Source organism: Oncorhynchus masou, chromosome 32, assembly GCF_036934945.1.
Source record: "Oncorhynchus masou masou isolate Uvic2021 chromosome 32, UVic_Omas_1.1, whole genome shotgun sequence".
Taxonomy (NCBI): Eukaryota; Metazoa; Chordata; class Actinopteri; order Salmoniformes; family Salmonidae; genus Oncorhynchus; species Oncorhynchus masou.
Genome location: NC_088243.1, coordinates 29458809 through 29473084, shown reverse-complemented (window position 1 = coordinate 29473084; position 14276 = coordinate 29458809). Strand labels below are relative to the sequence as shown.

Genomic DNA, 14276 nt, shown 5'->3' with positions numbered 1-14276 from the left:
AAAAATTCTGGGACACTGTAAAGTCCATGGAGAATAAGAGCACCTCCAACCAGCTACACACTGCTCTGAGACTAGGAAACACTGTTACAACCGACAAATCCACTATAATTGAGAATTTCAATAAGCATTTCTCTACAGCTGGCCATGCTTTCCACCTAGCTACCCATTACCCCGGTCAACTGCACGGCACCCTCCACAGCAACCCGTCCAAGCCCCCACCATTTCTCTTTCACCCATATCCAGATAGCTGATGTTCTGAAAGAGCTGCAAAATCTGGACCCCTACAAATCAGCTGGGCTAGACAATCTGGACCCTCTCTTTCTAAAATGATCTGCCGAAATTGTTGCAACCCCTATTACTAGCCTGTTCAACCTTTCTTTCGTATCGTCTGAGATTCCCAAAGATTGGAAAGCTGCCGCGGTCATCCCCCTCTTCAAAGGGGGAGACACTCTAGACCCAAACTGCTACAGACCTATATCTATCCTACCCTGAATCTCTAAGGTCTTCGAAAGCCAAGTTAACAAACAGATTAATTACCATTTTGAATCACATCGTGCCTTCTCCGCTATGCAATCTGGTTTCCTAGTTGGTCATGGGTGCACCTCAGCCACACTCAAGGTTCTTAAAGATATCATAACCGCCATCGATAAGAGACATTACTTTTCAGCTGTATTCATCGACCTGGCCAAGGCTTTCAACTCTGTCAATCACCACATTCTTACTGGCAGACTCAACAGCCTTGGTTTCTCAAATGATTGCCTCGCCTGATTCACCAACTACTTCTCTGATCGGGGGGCCTATTGTCCAGACCTCTGGCAGTCTCTATGGGGGTGCCGACAGGGTTCAATTCTCGGGCCGACTCTCTTCTCTGTATTCATCAATGATGTCGCTCTTGCTGCTGGTGATTCTCTGATCCACCTCTACGCAGACAACACCATTCTGTGGACACTGTGTTAACTAACCTCCAGATGAGGTTCAATGCCATACAACTCTCCTTCCGTGGCCTCCAACTGCTCTTAAACGCAAATAAAACTAAATGCATGCTATTCAACCGATCATTGCCCGCACCTGCCCGCCCACCCAGCATCACTACTCTGAACAGCTCTGACTTAGGATACGTGGATAACTACAAATACCTAGGTGTCTGGCTAGACTGTAAACTCTCCTTCCAGACGCACATTAAGCATCTCCAAAATTAAATCTAGAATTGGCTTCCTATTTCGCAACAAAGCATCCTTCACTCATGCTGCCAAACATAACCTCGTAAAATTGACCATCCTACCGATCCTTGACTTGGGCGATGTCATCTATAAATTAGCCTCCAACACTCTACTCAGCAAACTGGATGTAGTCTATCACAGTGCCATCCGTTTTGCCACCAAAGCCCCATACACTACTCACCACCACGACCTATACGCTCTCGTTGCCTGGCCCTCGCTTCATACTCGTCGCCAAACCCACTGGCTACAGGTTATCTACAAGTCTCTGCTAGGTAAAACCCCGCCCTATCTCAGCTCGCTGGTCACCATAGCAGCACCCACTCGTAGCACGCGCTCGTGCAGGTGTATCTCACTGGTCACCCCCAAAGCCAATTCCTCCTTTGGTCGCCTTTCCTTCCAGTTCTCTGCTGCCACTGACTGGAACGAACTGCAAAAATCACTGACACTGGAGATTCCCATCTCCCTCACTAGCTTTAAGAACCAGCTGTCAGAGCAGCTCACAGATCACTGCACCTGTTCATAGCCCATCTGTATACAACCCATCTATCTACCTCATACCCAAACTGTATTTATTTATTTTGCTCCTTTTGCACCACAGTATCTCTACTTGCACATCCATCTTTTGCACATCTACCATTCCAGTGTTTAATTGCCATCTTGTAATTACTTTGCCACCATGGCCTATTTATTGCCTTAACTCCCTTATTTGACCTAATTTGCACTCTGTATATAGACTTTGTTTTCTTTTTTTCTACTGTATTATTGACTGTATGTTTTGTTCAATCCATGTGTAACTCTGTGTTGTTGTATGTGTCAAACTGCTATGCTTTATTTTGGCCAGGTCGCAGTTGCAAATGAGAACTTGTGTTCATTCAACTAGCTTACCTGGTTAAATAAAGGTGAAATAAATAATAAATAAATAAAATATGCCATGTCTTGACATATGCAGACAGACGGTTTAAAAGTATATTTACATTGTAATATTCTGACAGCCAATTTTCTAACTCCTCCAATAACTTTTGGGCTTTATAGTATTCCCAGAAGGCATAGATTATTGAGTCATTGTTCGTTTTACACTTAAGACATGACCCGTTGCGCTGTAGAATGTAGCATGCGCATCTTCAATATGTACCCATTGTTCCTCTTTAATCCATTTAACTATATATCACAAGTAAAATCCCTGAGTGGCGAGTTGATACAATTCCAGGTCTGGAAGGTTAAAACTAGAGGTCGACCGATGATTTTTCAACGCCGATACTGATACCGATTATTGGAGGACCAAAAAAAGCTGATACCGATTAATCGGCTGATTTTTTAAAAAGTATTTGTAATAATTACAACTACAACATGAACACTTATTTTAACTTAATATAAAACATCAATAAAAATCAATAGCCTCAAATAAATAATGAAACATGTTCAATTTGGTTTAGATAATGCAAAAACAAAGTGTCGGAGAAGAAAGTAAAAGTGCAATATGTGCCATATAAAAAAGCTAACGTTTAAGTTCCTTGCTCAGAACATGAGAACATATGAAAGCTGGTGGTTCCTTTCAACATGAGACTTAAATATTCCAAGGTAAGAGGTTTTAGGTTGTAGTTAATATAGTATTTAAAAGGACTATTTCTCTCTATACTTTTTGCATTTCATATACCTTTGACTATTGGATGTTCTTATAGGCACTTTAGTATTGCCAGTGTAACAGTATAGCTTCCATCCCTCTCCTCGCCCCTACCTGGGCTCAAACCAGGAACACATTGACATCAGCCACCCTCGAAGCATCGTTACCCATCGCTCCACAAAATCCGCGGCCCTTGCAGAGCAAGGGGAACAACTACCCCAAGTCTCAGAGCGAGTGATGTTTGAAACGCTATTAGCGCGCACCCCGCTAACTAGCTAGCCATTTCACATCGGTTACACCAGCCTAATCTCTGGAGTCGCTAGGCTTGAAGTCATAAACAGCTCAATGCTTGAAGCACAGTGAAGAGTTGCTGGCAAAACGCACGAAAGTACTGTTTGAATGAATGCTTACGAGCCCGCTGCTGCCTACCATCGCTCAGTCAGACTGCTCTATCAAATATGAAATCATAGACTTAATTATACCATAATAACACACAGAAATACGAGCCTTTGGTCATTAATATGGTAGAATCCAGAAACTATCATTTTGAAAACAAAACGTTTATTATTTCAGTGAAATACGGAACCCAATGGTCATTCTGACAGAGCTCCAGGGTTCCTCTGTGGAGATATGGGATAACCTTCCAGAAGGACAACCAGCACTACACCAACGAGGCCTTTATGGTAGATTGGCCAGAATGAAGCCACTCCTCAGTAAAAGGCAGATGGCAAACCACTTAAAGTTTACCAAAAGGAACCGAAGGGACTTTGACCATGACAGCCTTTATAATAGAATGCTCGTGACCACACACACACATCTAAATATTGCACTTAAGAAACAAACATATTAAAAGTAGAAATAGAATGAAACAAACAGGCATTCTATTCTTGCTCTATTATAGTGGACATGTGTGCAACTATAATGTTCACCACGTAAAAAAACTATAATCCCCCTCACACACACACACACACACACACACACACACGTGTTACTGTCAAATTCAACACAACAAAACAATATCTGTGGGCTACACTGCACATTATTACATTGTACACTTTCTGCCTGTGGACATCTGTTCTACAATGTGCCTGCAGAGCATGATACCCTTTGTTGGCATAATTGATCTCTTTCAGGCAGAGAGGACACCTGGCTTACCCCTTTTTATCCACTGTATTGAAAAAGTAAGAAAGAGAGAAAGTGTTGTATTCCTTTCACCTCTATAGTGGCATCCAGCTTAAGCCAGGCCCAGCTCCAGCTACACTTGATACCTGAATCCACTTGTTTAACCAGCAACGCCTCATTTTCACCTCATTTTCTCATTATGAAAATTAACCACATTCTGTAGAGGGAAAACATTAGTTAACAGATAGTGGTTAGTTTTTTTTTTATTACCTATATTTAACTCGGCAAGTCAGTTAAGAAAAAATATTATTTTCAATGATGGCCTAGGACCAGGGGGCTAACTGCCTTGTTCAGGGGAAAAACGACAGATTCTTACCTTGTCAGCTCAGGGATTCGATCTAGCAACCTTTCGGTTACCCAATGCTCTAACCATTAGGCTACCTGCCGCCCCAGATAACGTTAACATTTCACACAGATTGCCAGGGTTCAGTAAGCGACTAACACGTTATAACTTGAGGAACGGCAAGGAATCGTATACCAGTTAATACTATAGCGAATGGTTAGGTTACTAATGTTTGCTCATCTGATGTGTTCTGTAAATTATTTGTAGAGATGACATTTTTTTTTTCAGTCTCTTTGAAGGTTCCTTGAATTTGCCTTTTTTATTGCTACGTCTGTCAAACTTATCAACTGTATTATTTAGGTCTCATGCTAAGATAATAGTTCCTGTCTGGATTTGATCTAATACAGCTTAAATTCCATCTAAAAACACCAGATTTGCCTATTAAATCAATGTGTAATCCTTTACCATGTAAGGTACAATTCAACATTAGAAAATGTCCTTTTTGGTCTGTGTGCTGGGATATAACAGAAAAGGGTGTATTTATCAAGCATGCCTACACCACTTCTGTTACTACAGTAGGTGACAGTAGGGCTGGGCGATATGGCCTAAAACTCATATCTCCATTTTTTTTAAACTTAAGTGATTCAAGAGATATATATATATATATATATATATATATATATATATATATAGAGAGAGATAGAGAGAGAGAGAGAGAGATATTTTTTTTACGTTCTCTCTAAATAAGCTTTGTTGTACAATGAAAAGGTCAAATACACAGCTTTTGAAACCGTCACCAAAATTCTAATGAATTGAGCGCTTGTGAAATTACACCTAGGCTGAATATATATGCCTTCCACAATTATTTTATCAAAAATAGTTGTACCTTCTTTTTTTTTCAATAATCACTGATTTGGCTTTCAGGTCTGTCTATAAAAATATGGTTGTAGCCTACTGCAATAAAATGCTATTTTTGTAACAAATGTAACCAAAACCATGCATAATGCACATTCAGTAATAATGGTGCGGGCATTATATAAAATGAACACCGGTCTCATAAGCAATCTGTCAAACACAAGCTCGTGTGCTAATGAGTAGCCAGCTAATGTTTATATTTCATGTTCAGCCAACTTGGATCTAGGTAAAATTTCAGAAGCTCTGAATTCCGCTAACAAGGCAAAACATTGTAATTGTTATTGTTATGAACACAACCTTCTGTCCGTCTCCAACTGTTTGAACAGCATGTTAGCCTGTCCACTTTGTTCAGATGTTGAAATAAGTGGCCTACCTTATTTCTCAGAATGAGAACGAGTTGCCAATTCCTTAGAATTGTTTTATGCTTATTGCACATTTATAAAAGACAGACTAAACAGCTAGTATAACTATCTTTATTTGACTAAAATGCTGCTACTGATACGTGGTACCGTAAGCCGTGGGCACGCAACAAACTGAGCATACATTTTCCAGAATAATTGTTCATTGGTACATCCGTTATATTAGTGTCTGCTCTGCTTGAAATGTAAGGAGTTGAAACATAAACAGGGTATGGTTCGAGAGGTTCACGTTTCCTCTATTACAGTAAAATAATGTCTCAATGTGTTTCGGTGTCCATATGAACGATTCCGTTGGACCAAACCTCAAATAGCAAGTTGAAACCGTTTGTCAGAGATTGTGTGAGTGGTAGGGGGAGGGGCTTTGGAGAAAGAGGCGAAGCGAGAAGTTTCATCTCGTCATTATATACAGATCTCTGGTGTAAATGGGAAGGTGCACAGCACAGAAGGAGCGAACGAGACCAAAAAGACAACATGAAAACAAGCAGACAACCGCTCATAAAAACAAAAAATACAACAACAAAAAAAATCATTCTGCGATACAGGCATTTGGAATATCAGACAAAAACATTCATTTGAATTAATTAGATATAACGCTCAGCCCTAGGTGGCAGTATAGTCTTCTCCAACCCTGCTCCTCTTTAAATATTCCATTTCTCCTTTTTTTAAATGTAACACTTTCAGGAAAACCACATCTGCTGACAGTCTCTAAGTGTTCAAGAAAGAACCATATGCTTTTTACCCATCATGAAGCCTGTGCACATTCCATGTAATCAATCAAATGTATTTATAAAGCTCTTCTTATATCAGCTGATGTCACAAAGTGCTGTACAGAAACCCAGCCTAAAACCTCAAACAGCAAGCAATGCAGGTGTAGAAGCACGGTAACCAGGGAAAACTCCCTAGAAAGGCCGGAACCAAGGAAGAAACCAGGCTATGAGGGGTGGCCAGTCCTCTTCTGGCTGTGCCGGGTGGAGATTATAACAGAACATGGCCAAGATGTTCAAATGTTCACAGATGACCAGCAGGGTCAAATAATAATAATCACAGTGGTTGTAGAGGGTGCAACAGGTCAGCACCTCAGAAGTAAATGTAATAAATTGGATTTTGTTAACCACTCAAAATACACTCAAAGTTAACCAGATAAAACATTTTAGCAGTTGTATAAGGGCAGTGGGCCATTTCATGAAATGGAAGAGTCATTGTATGAATACATCGTTATTGTATACATTACATCTATAGAGCATGTGAGCATGCAAGCTGAACAGACATTGAACAAAAAACATACAAAAAAACTAAGTAAAGTACTTTTGTACTTTGAGGTGCTATGCCTTTTTAGGGCTTTTAAGCGCCAACTCCTCTCCTAGTGTACCAAGAGTCTAAGGATTATGTAAGTGTACATAGATGAGTGGAGGCCTGACACACACCTAAGAGAAGTGTCTAATGCCTTCCCATTCACCCTGTCCCAATCCCCCAGAAATAGCCCCCCTCCACTCTCACAAATAACCACCATTGAATCTTAGATGTAATGACAAATTCAACATTCTCTCCTAATCAATCCAGAACTCTTACTCATTTTACAGCAGGTTTGCAAGTCACAAAAATAAATTAAATTACATTGTAGTATAGTTAAATACTTCTCTCTCTCCAAAGCCAAACCCATACAGTGCCTTGCAAAAGTATTCGGCCCCCTTGAACTTTGCGACCTTTTGCCAAATTTCAGGCTTCAAACATAAAGATATAAAACTGTATTTTTTTGTGAAGAATCAACAACAAGTGGGACACAATCATGAAGTTGAACGACATTTATTGTATATTTCAAACTTTTTTAACAAATCAAAAACTGAAAAATTGGGCGTGCAAAATTATTCAGCTGCTTTACTTTCAGTGCAGCAAACTCTCTCCAGAAGTTCAGTGAGGATCTCTGAATGATCCAATGTTGACCTAAATGACTAATGATGATAAATACAATCCACCTGTGTGTAATCAAGTCTCCGTATAAATGCACCTGCACTGTGATAGTCTCAGAGGTCCGTTAAAAGCGCAGAGAGCATCATGAAGAACAAGGAACACACCAGGCAGGTCCGAGATACTGTTGTGAAGAAGTTTAAAGCCGGATTTGGATACAAAAAGATTTCCCAAGCTTTAAACATCCAAGGAGCACTGTGCAAGCGATAATATTGAAATTGAAGGAGTATCAGACCACTGCAAATCTACCAAGACCTGGCCGTCCCTCTAAACTTTCAGCTCATACAAGGAGAAGACTGATCAGAGATGCAGCCAAGAGGCCCATGATCACTCTGGATGAACTGCAGAGATCTACAGCTGAGGTGGGAGACTCTGTCCATAGGACAACAATCAGTCGTATATTGCACAAATCTGGCCTTTATGGAAGAGTGGCAAGAAGAAAGCCATTTCTTAAAGATATCCATAAAAAGTGTTGTTTAAAGTTTGCCACAAACCACCTGGGAGACACACCAAACATGTGGAACAAGGTGCTCTGGTCAGATGAAACCAAAATTGAACTTTTTGGCAACAATGCAAAACGTTATGTTTGGCGTAAAAGCAACACAGCTCATCACCCTGAACACACCATACCCACTGTCAAACATGGTGGTGGCAGCATCATGGTTTGGGCCTGCTTTTCTTCAGCAGGGACAGGGAAGATGGTTAAAATTGATGGGAAGATGGATGGAGCCAAATACAGGACCATTCTGGAAGAAAACCTGATGGAGTCTGCAAAAGACCTGAGACTGGGACGGAGATTTGTCTTCCAACAAGACAATGATCCAAAACATAAAGCAAAATCTACAATGGAATGGTTCAAAAATAAACATATCAAGGTGTTAGAATAGCCAAGTCAAAGTCCAGACCTGAATCCAATCGAGAATCTGTGGAAAGAACTGAAAACTGCTGTTCACAAATGCTCTCCATCCAACCTCACTGAGCTCGAGCAGTTTTGCAAGGAGGAATGGGGAAAAAATGTCAGTCTCTCGATGTGCAAAACTGATAGAGACATACCCCAAGCGACTTACAGCTGTAATCGCAGCAAAAGGTGGCGCTACAAAGTATTAACCTGTTGAAACTCTAGGGGCGCAATTTCATTTTTGGATGAAAAACGTTCCCGTTTTAAACAAGATATTTTGTCACAAAAAGATGCTCGACTATGCATATAATTGCTACTGTTCGAAAGAAAACACTCTGACGTGTCCAGAAATACAAAGATCTTCTCTGTGCGTGCCCTTTAACGTGAGCTTCAGGCAAAACCAAGATGAGATGGCATCCAGGAAATGACAAGGATTTTTGAGGCTCTGTTTGTCATGATCTCCTTATATGGCTGTGAACGCAAGAGGAATGAGTCTGCCCTTTCTGTCGTTTCCCCAAGGTGTCTGCAGCATTGTGACGTATTTGTAGGCAGATCATTGGAAGATTGACCATAAGAGACCACATTTACCACGTGTCCGCCCGGTGTCCTGCGCAGAAATTGGTGCGCAAAAGTCACCTGCCAGTATTTTTCCAAACAATACAGAGAGTAAAGCAAGCTTCCACGAACTGCATGTCAATGAAGAGATATGTGAAAAAACACCTTGAGGACTGATTCCAAACAACGTTTGCCATGTTTCGGTCGATATTATGTAGTTAATCCGGAAAAAGTTTTACGTTGTAGGTGACTGCATTTTCGGTTCGTTTCAGTAGCCAGGCGCAATGTAGAAAACGGAACGATTTCTCCTACACACAGACGCTTTCAGGAAACACTGCGCATTTGGTGTGTAACTGAGAGTCTCCTCATTGAAAACATCAGAAGCTCTTCAAAGGTAAATGATTTTATTTATTTGGTTATCTGGTTTTTGTGAAAATGTTGCATGCTACATGTTATTCAAAATGCATTGCTAGCTTTGCATACTCTTACACAAATTAGTCAATTTCTATGGTTCAAAAGCATATTTTGAAAATCTGAGATGACAGTGTTGTTAAGAAAAGGCTAAGCTTGAGAGCAAACGCATTATTTTAATTTTATTTGCGATTTTCAGAAATCGTTAACGTTGCGTTATGCTAATGAGCCTGAGGCTTTAGTCACGATCCCGGATCCGGGATGAGGAGTTTCAACAGGTTAACTTAAGGGGGCTGAATAATTTTGCACGCCCAATTTTTCAGTTTTTGATTTGTTAAAAAAGTTTGAAATATCCAATAAATGTCGTTCCACTTCATGATTGTGTCCCACTTGTTGTTGATTCTTCACAAAAAAATACAGTTTTATATCTTTATGTTTGAAGCCTGAAATGTGGCAAAAGGTCGCAAAGTTCAAGGCGGCCGAATACTTTCGCAAGGCACTGTACCTCTCTACCTCCCTGCTTTCTACCCCCTTTACCCAAGCAAAGCTTGTCTCAACCTCCCATCCTTGTCCACCCAAGCCAAGCTTGTCCCAACCTCCCATCCTTGCCCATCCAAGCTAAGCTTGTCCCAATCTCCCATCCCTGCCCACCCAAGCTAAGCTTGTCCCTGCCTACCATCCTGTCCCACCCTCCCTCCCTACCTCTCTGACACACTTACACCCATCAACTTACTCATCCATTCCCACCCAACATATACCCTATGCATAAACACACCCATTCTCTCCCACCCTCCTACACATATTCACCATCCATCACCAGTTTTAACCAGTAGGTAGCCTAGCGGTTAAGAGCGTTGGGCCAGTAACCGAAAGGTCACTGGTTCGAATCCCTGATCCCTTGACCTAATTGCTCCTGTAAGTCGCTCTGGATAAGAGTGCCTGCTAAATGACCAAAACATATATATATACAGTGCCAGTTAAACGTTCATTCAAGGCTTTTATTTTAATTTTTACATTGTAGAATAATAGTGAAGACATCAAAACTATGAAATAACACATATGGAATCATGTAGTAAGGGACGTGGAGCTAGCATGTTGGCGTGAACGGCTGTGTGTGAGAGAGGCTCCTGCAACTGTTTTGCGAAACAATCTAACTTAACCTACTTTACAGCACTTTTTACAACATAAGACTCTTTCTAATAGAATATTGTAACTTTGTATGTGAACATGCCGAGTAATAGGCGACTAAAGGACAATAAATCCTCATCGGAGCCCTTCTCCCCACCAAACAACAAGACAGACATGGCGGAAGGCACAGGTAACAACGTGACACTTACAGAACTTACCCGGGCTCTGGGAGAACTACGTGTTGCTATAGCTGAGGATTTTAAGGCTACTATTTCTGAACTGGACACCAAAATCGAGAGCACCATTCGATCAGTTGCTTCGCAGGGCCAGAGTATTGCGGACCTAGAGAAGGTTTCTGAATTCAGCGCTGATCGGATCGACAAGTTAGAGAAGCTATGCACGTCCTTGCAGGACAATGTGCAGAGGCTTTCTGTGAAAGTGGTTGACCTAGAGGGCCGATCCAGACGTCATAACATTCACATTGTTGGTCTGTCAGAGGGGGTGGAGGCTGGCTCTCGCCCCACCGACTTCTTTGCCTGTTGTCCCCGTGCCTGGACCGGGCCAACGTCCTCACCCAGTAATCACCTGTTGTCACAGTTTCAAGACCAAGGATCTTATCCTATGTGAGGCTCGAATGAGGGGTAACCTGTTACATAAAGGACATCCCTTCCATGTCTTTGATGATTACGCGCCCGATGTGGTGAAGCATCAGGCCGGCTACAGAGATGTCACGACCAAACTCTACAAACTCCATCTTGGCCCAGCCTTGCTCTTCCCTGTCAGAATTACCCCTCATTCTGGTGAGAAGATCTCTCCTTGGTTTTGGACGCAGATAATTTTAACCGGGAATATGCACCAATCCCCCGTTCGGGTTAGATTGCCTTGTCATTGTGTGTTAGGGTGTGCGGACCGCTCTGCATCTGTCATTACAGCGGACCGCTCTGCTTCTGTCATTACAGCGGACCGCTCTGCTTCTGTCATTACAGCGGACCGCTCTGCTTCTGTCATTACAGCGGACCGTTCTGCTTCTGTCATTACAGCGGACCGTTCTGCTTCTGTCATTACAGCGGACCGTTCTGCTTCTGTCATTACAGAGGACCGTTCTGCTTCTGTCATTACAGAGGACCGTTCTGCTTCTGTCATTACAGCGGACCGCTCTGCTTCTGTCATTACAGCGGACCGCTCTGCTTCTGTCATTACAGCGGACCGTTCTGCTTGTCATTACAGCGGACCGTTCTGCTTCTGTCATTACAGCGGACCGTTCTGCTTCTGTCATTACAGAGGACCGTTCTGCTTCTGTCATTACAGAGGACCGTTCTGCTTCTGTCATTACAGAGGACCGTTCTGCTTCTGTCATTACAGAGGACCGTTCTGCTTCTGTCATTACAGCGGACCGTTCTGCTTCTGTCATTACAGAGGACCGTTCTGCTTGTCATTACAGCGGACCGTTCTGCTTCTGTCATTACAGCGGACCGTTCTGCTTCTGTCATTACAGCGGACCGTTCTGCTTCTGTCATTACAGCGGACCGTTCTGCTTCTGTCATTACAGTGGACCGTTCTGCTTCTGTCATTACAGAGAACCATTCTGCTTCTGTCATTACAGCGGACCGCTCTGCTTCTGTCATAACAGCGGACCGTTCTGCTTCTGTCATTACAGAGGACCGTTCTGCTTCTGTCATTACAGAGGACCGTTCTGCTTCTGTCATTACAGCGGACCACTCTGCCTATGTCATTACAGCGGACCGTTCTGCTTCTGTCATTACAGCGGACCACTCTGCTTCTGTCATTACAGCGGGCTGATCTGCTTCTGTCATTACAGCGGACCACTCTGCTTCTGTCATTACAGCGGGCCGCTCTGCTTCTGTCATAACAGCGGGCTGATCTGCCTCTCTGCTTCTGTCATTACAGCGATGATTCACAAAGTTAAATTTGCTACTGGGGAATTACTCTCTTCCCCCAAGTACATCAATGACAGATTCCGTCAGTTTTACGAGACTCTATATGCATCTAAAGCAGATCCTAACCCCTTAATTATGAAAACATTTTGGAGGGCTGTAATCTCCCTGCCCTGAACCAGGAAGATTCCAAATTCCTGAATAAGGAAATATCTCTAGGAGAAATTCAAGAAACAATTACATCTTTAAAGAGTGGCAAGACCCCAGGCCCAAATGGATTCCCTGGTGAATTCTATAAAACATTCAGCAACATGCTCTCCCCCTACCTGCACAAAATGTTGGTTCAGGCCAATGAGGATGGAGCTCTCCCACCTACTTTGGATGAGGCGTTTATTACAGTTATTCATAAAAAGGGTAATGATCCGGAAGAGGTAGGGTCATACAGACGAATATCTCTCCTTAATACAGAACAAAAGATTTGAGCAAAAACTCTTGCTAATAGGGTAAGCACTTTAGTGGGCAAATTGGTCCATTCGGACCAGACCGGCTTTATCCCTAACAGAAACTCATTCTTCAATCTCATGCGCCTTTGACCACAGTTGAGTGGTCCAATATATTCAAGGTCCTACAGAAATGTAATATTGGAGATGGGTTCACAAAGTGGATACAGTTTTTATATAGGAACCCCTGTGCGAGAATACTCACTAACCAATCGCCACAATTTAACCTTTGTAGAGTGACAAGGCAAGGTTGTGCGCTGTCGCCTCTGCTTTTTGCTCTAATCATTGAACCTCTCGTCACAGGCAATCAGATCTCATGCAGCAATACACGGCTTTAATACTAAAGATACTCTAAATACGATTTCACTATACGCAGATGACATACTCCTCTATGTAACAGAACCCCAATCTAGTATTCCAGCTATTCTTGATTTGATTCATTTGTTTGGTACCTTCTCGGGATACAGAATAAATTGGAACAAGAGTGAATTAATGCCCATAAGGTTGCAAAACACCTCTTGATTAGAACTGATTCCATTTACCTATCTAGGAATTGTAGTTACCAAACAATTACCCCTCACTATTTAAAGAGAATTTCCCCCCTCTGATGCAAAAACTCAAGGCAAACATATAATTTTGGAGAACTCTCCCAACTTCATTGCTCGGAAGAATTAATGCCATTAAAATGGTCTTCGTCCCACAACTGCTTTACCTATTCCAAAAAAATCCCAGTATTCATACCTAAGTCCTTTCATAAACATCTGGACTCAATTATCAATCCATTCATCTGGGATTATAAAACACACAGGATAGGTAAAAAAAAACACCTGTAAATCCAAGATGGAAGGAGGATTCTCTCTCCAAAATGTTATATTTTACTATTGGGGCGCTAACCTCCGTGCTGTTACGTTTCTGCTGGATGGCGCACTTCTGTCATCCGGTTGGCTTAGAATGGAGCGTGAGGAGTGTCACCCCTTCTCTATTGGCGCTGTGATTTTGTCACCTGTCAAGTTGGAAATGTCACTTTATAGTAACAATCTTATTATACATAGCACAGTCTGAATCTGGAAGCAAATTAAAGTCTACTTTGACCATAGTCCAATATCATTCCTACTCCCTGTTGCCAGGAATCCCTCCTTTGCCCCCTCTAACCTTGATAACACCTTTGAGCGATGGGGAGAACTAGGAGGCAATACCATAGGGGATCTACATATAGAAGGGACCTTTGCCTCCGAGTTGCTGAGGGAAATTTATAATCTTCCCAGAAGTAACTTTTTCAGATAC

General features: G+C 42.0%; 1 protein-coding gene across 2 annotated transcripts in view; it reads right to left on the bottom strand.

Annotated features, from left to right (window-relative positions):
- The window catches only part of LOC135525883 (apoptosis-resistant E3 ubiquitin protein ligase 1-like), a 35617-nt gene that overhangs the window by 16604 nt on the left and 4737 nt on the right, over window positions 1-14276 (bottom strand). The gene's annotated exons all lie outside the window — the stretch shown is intronic.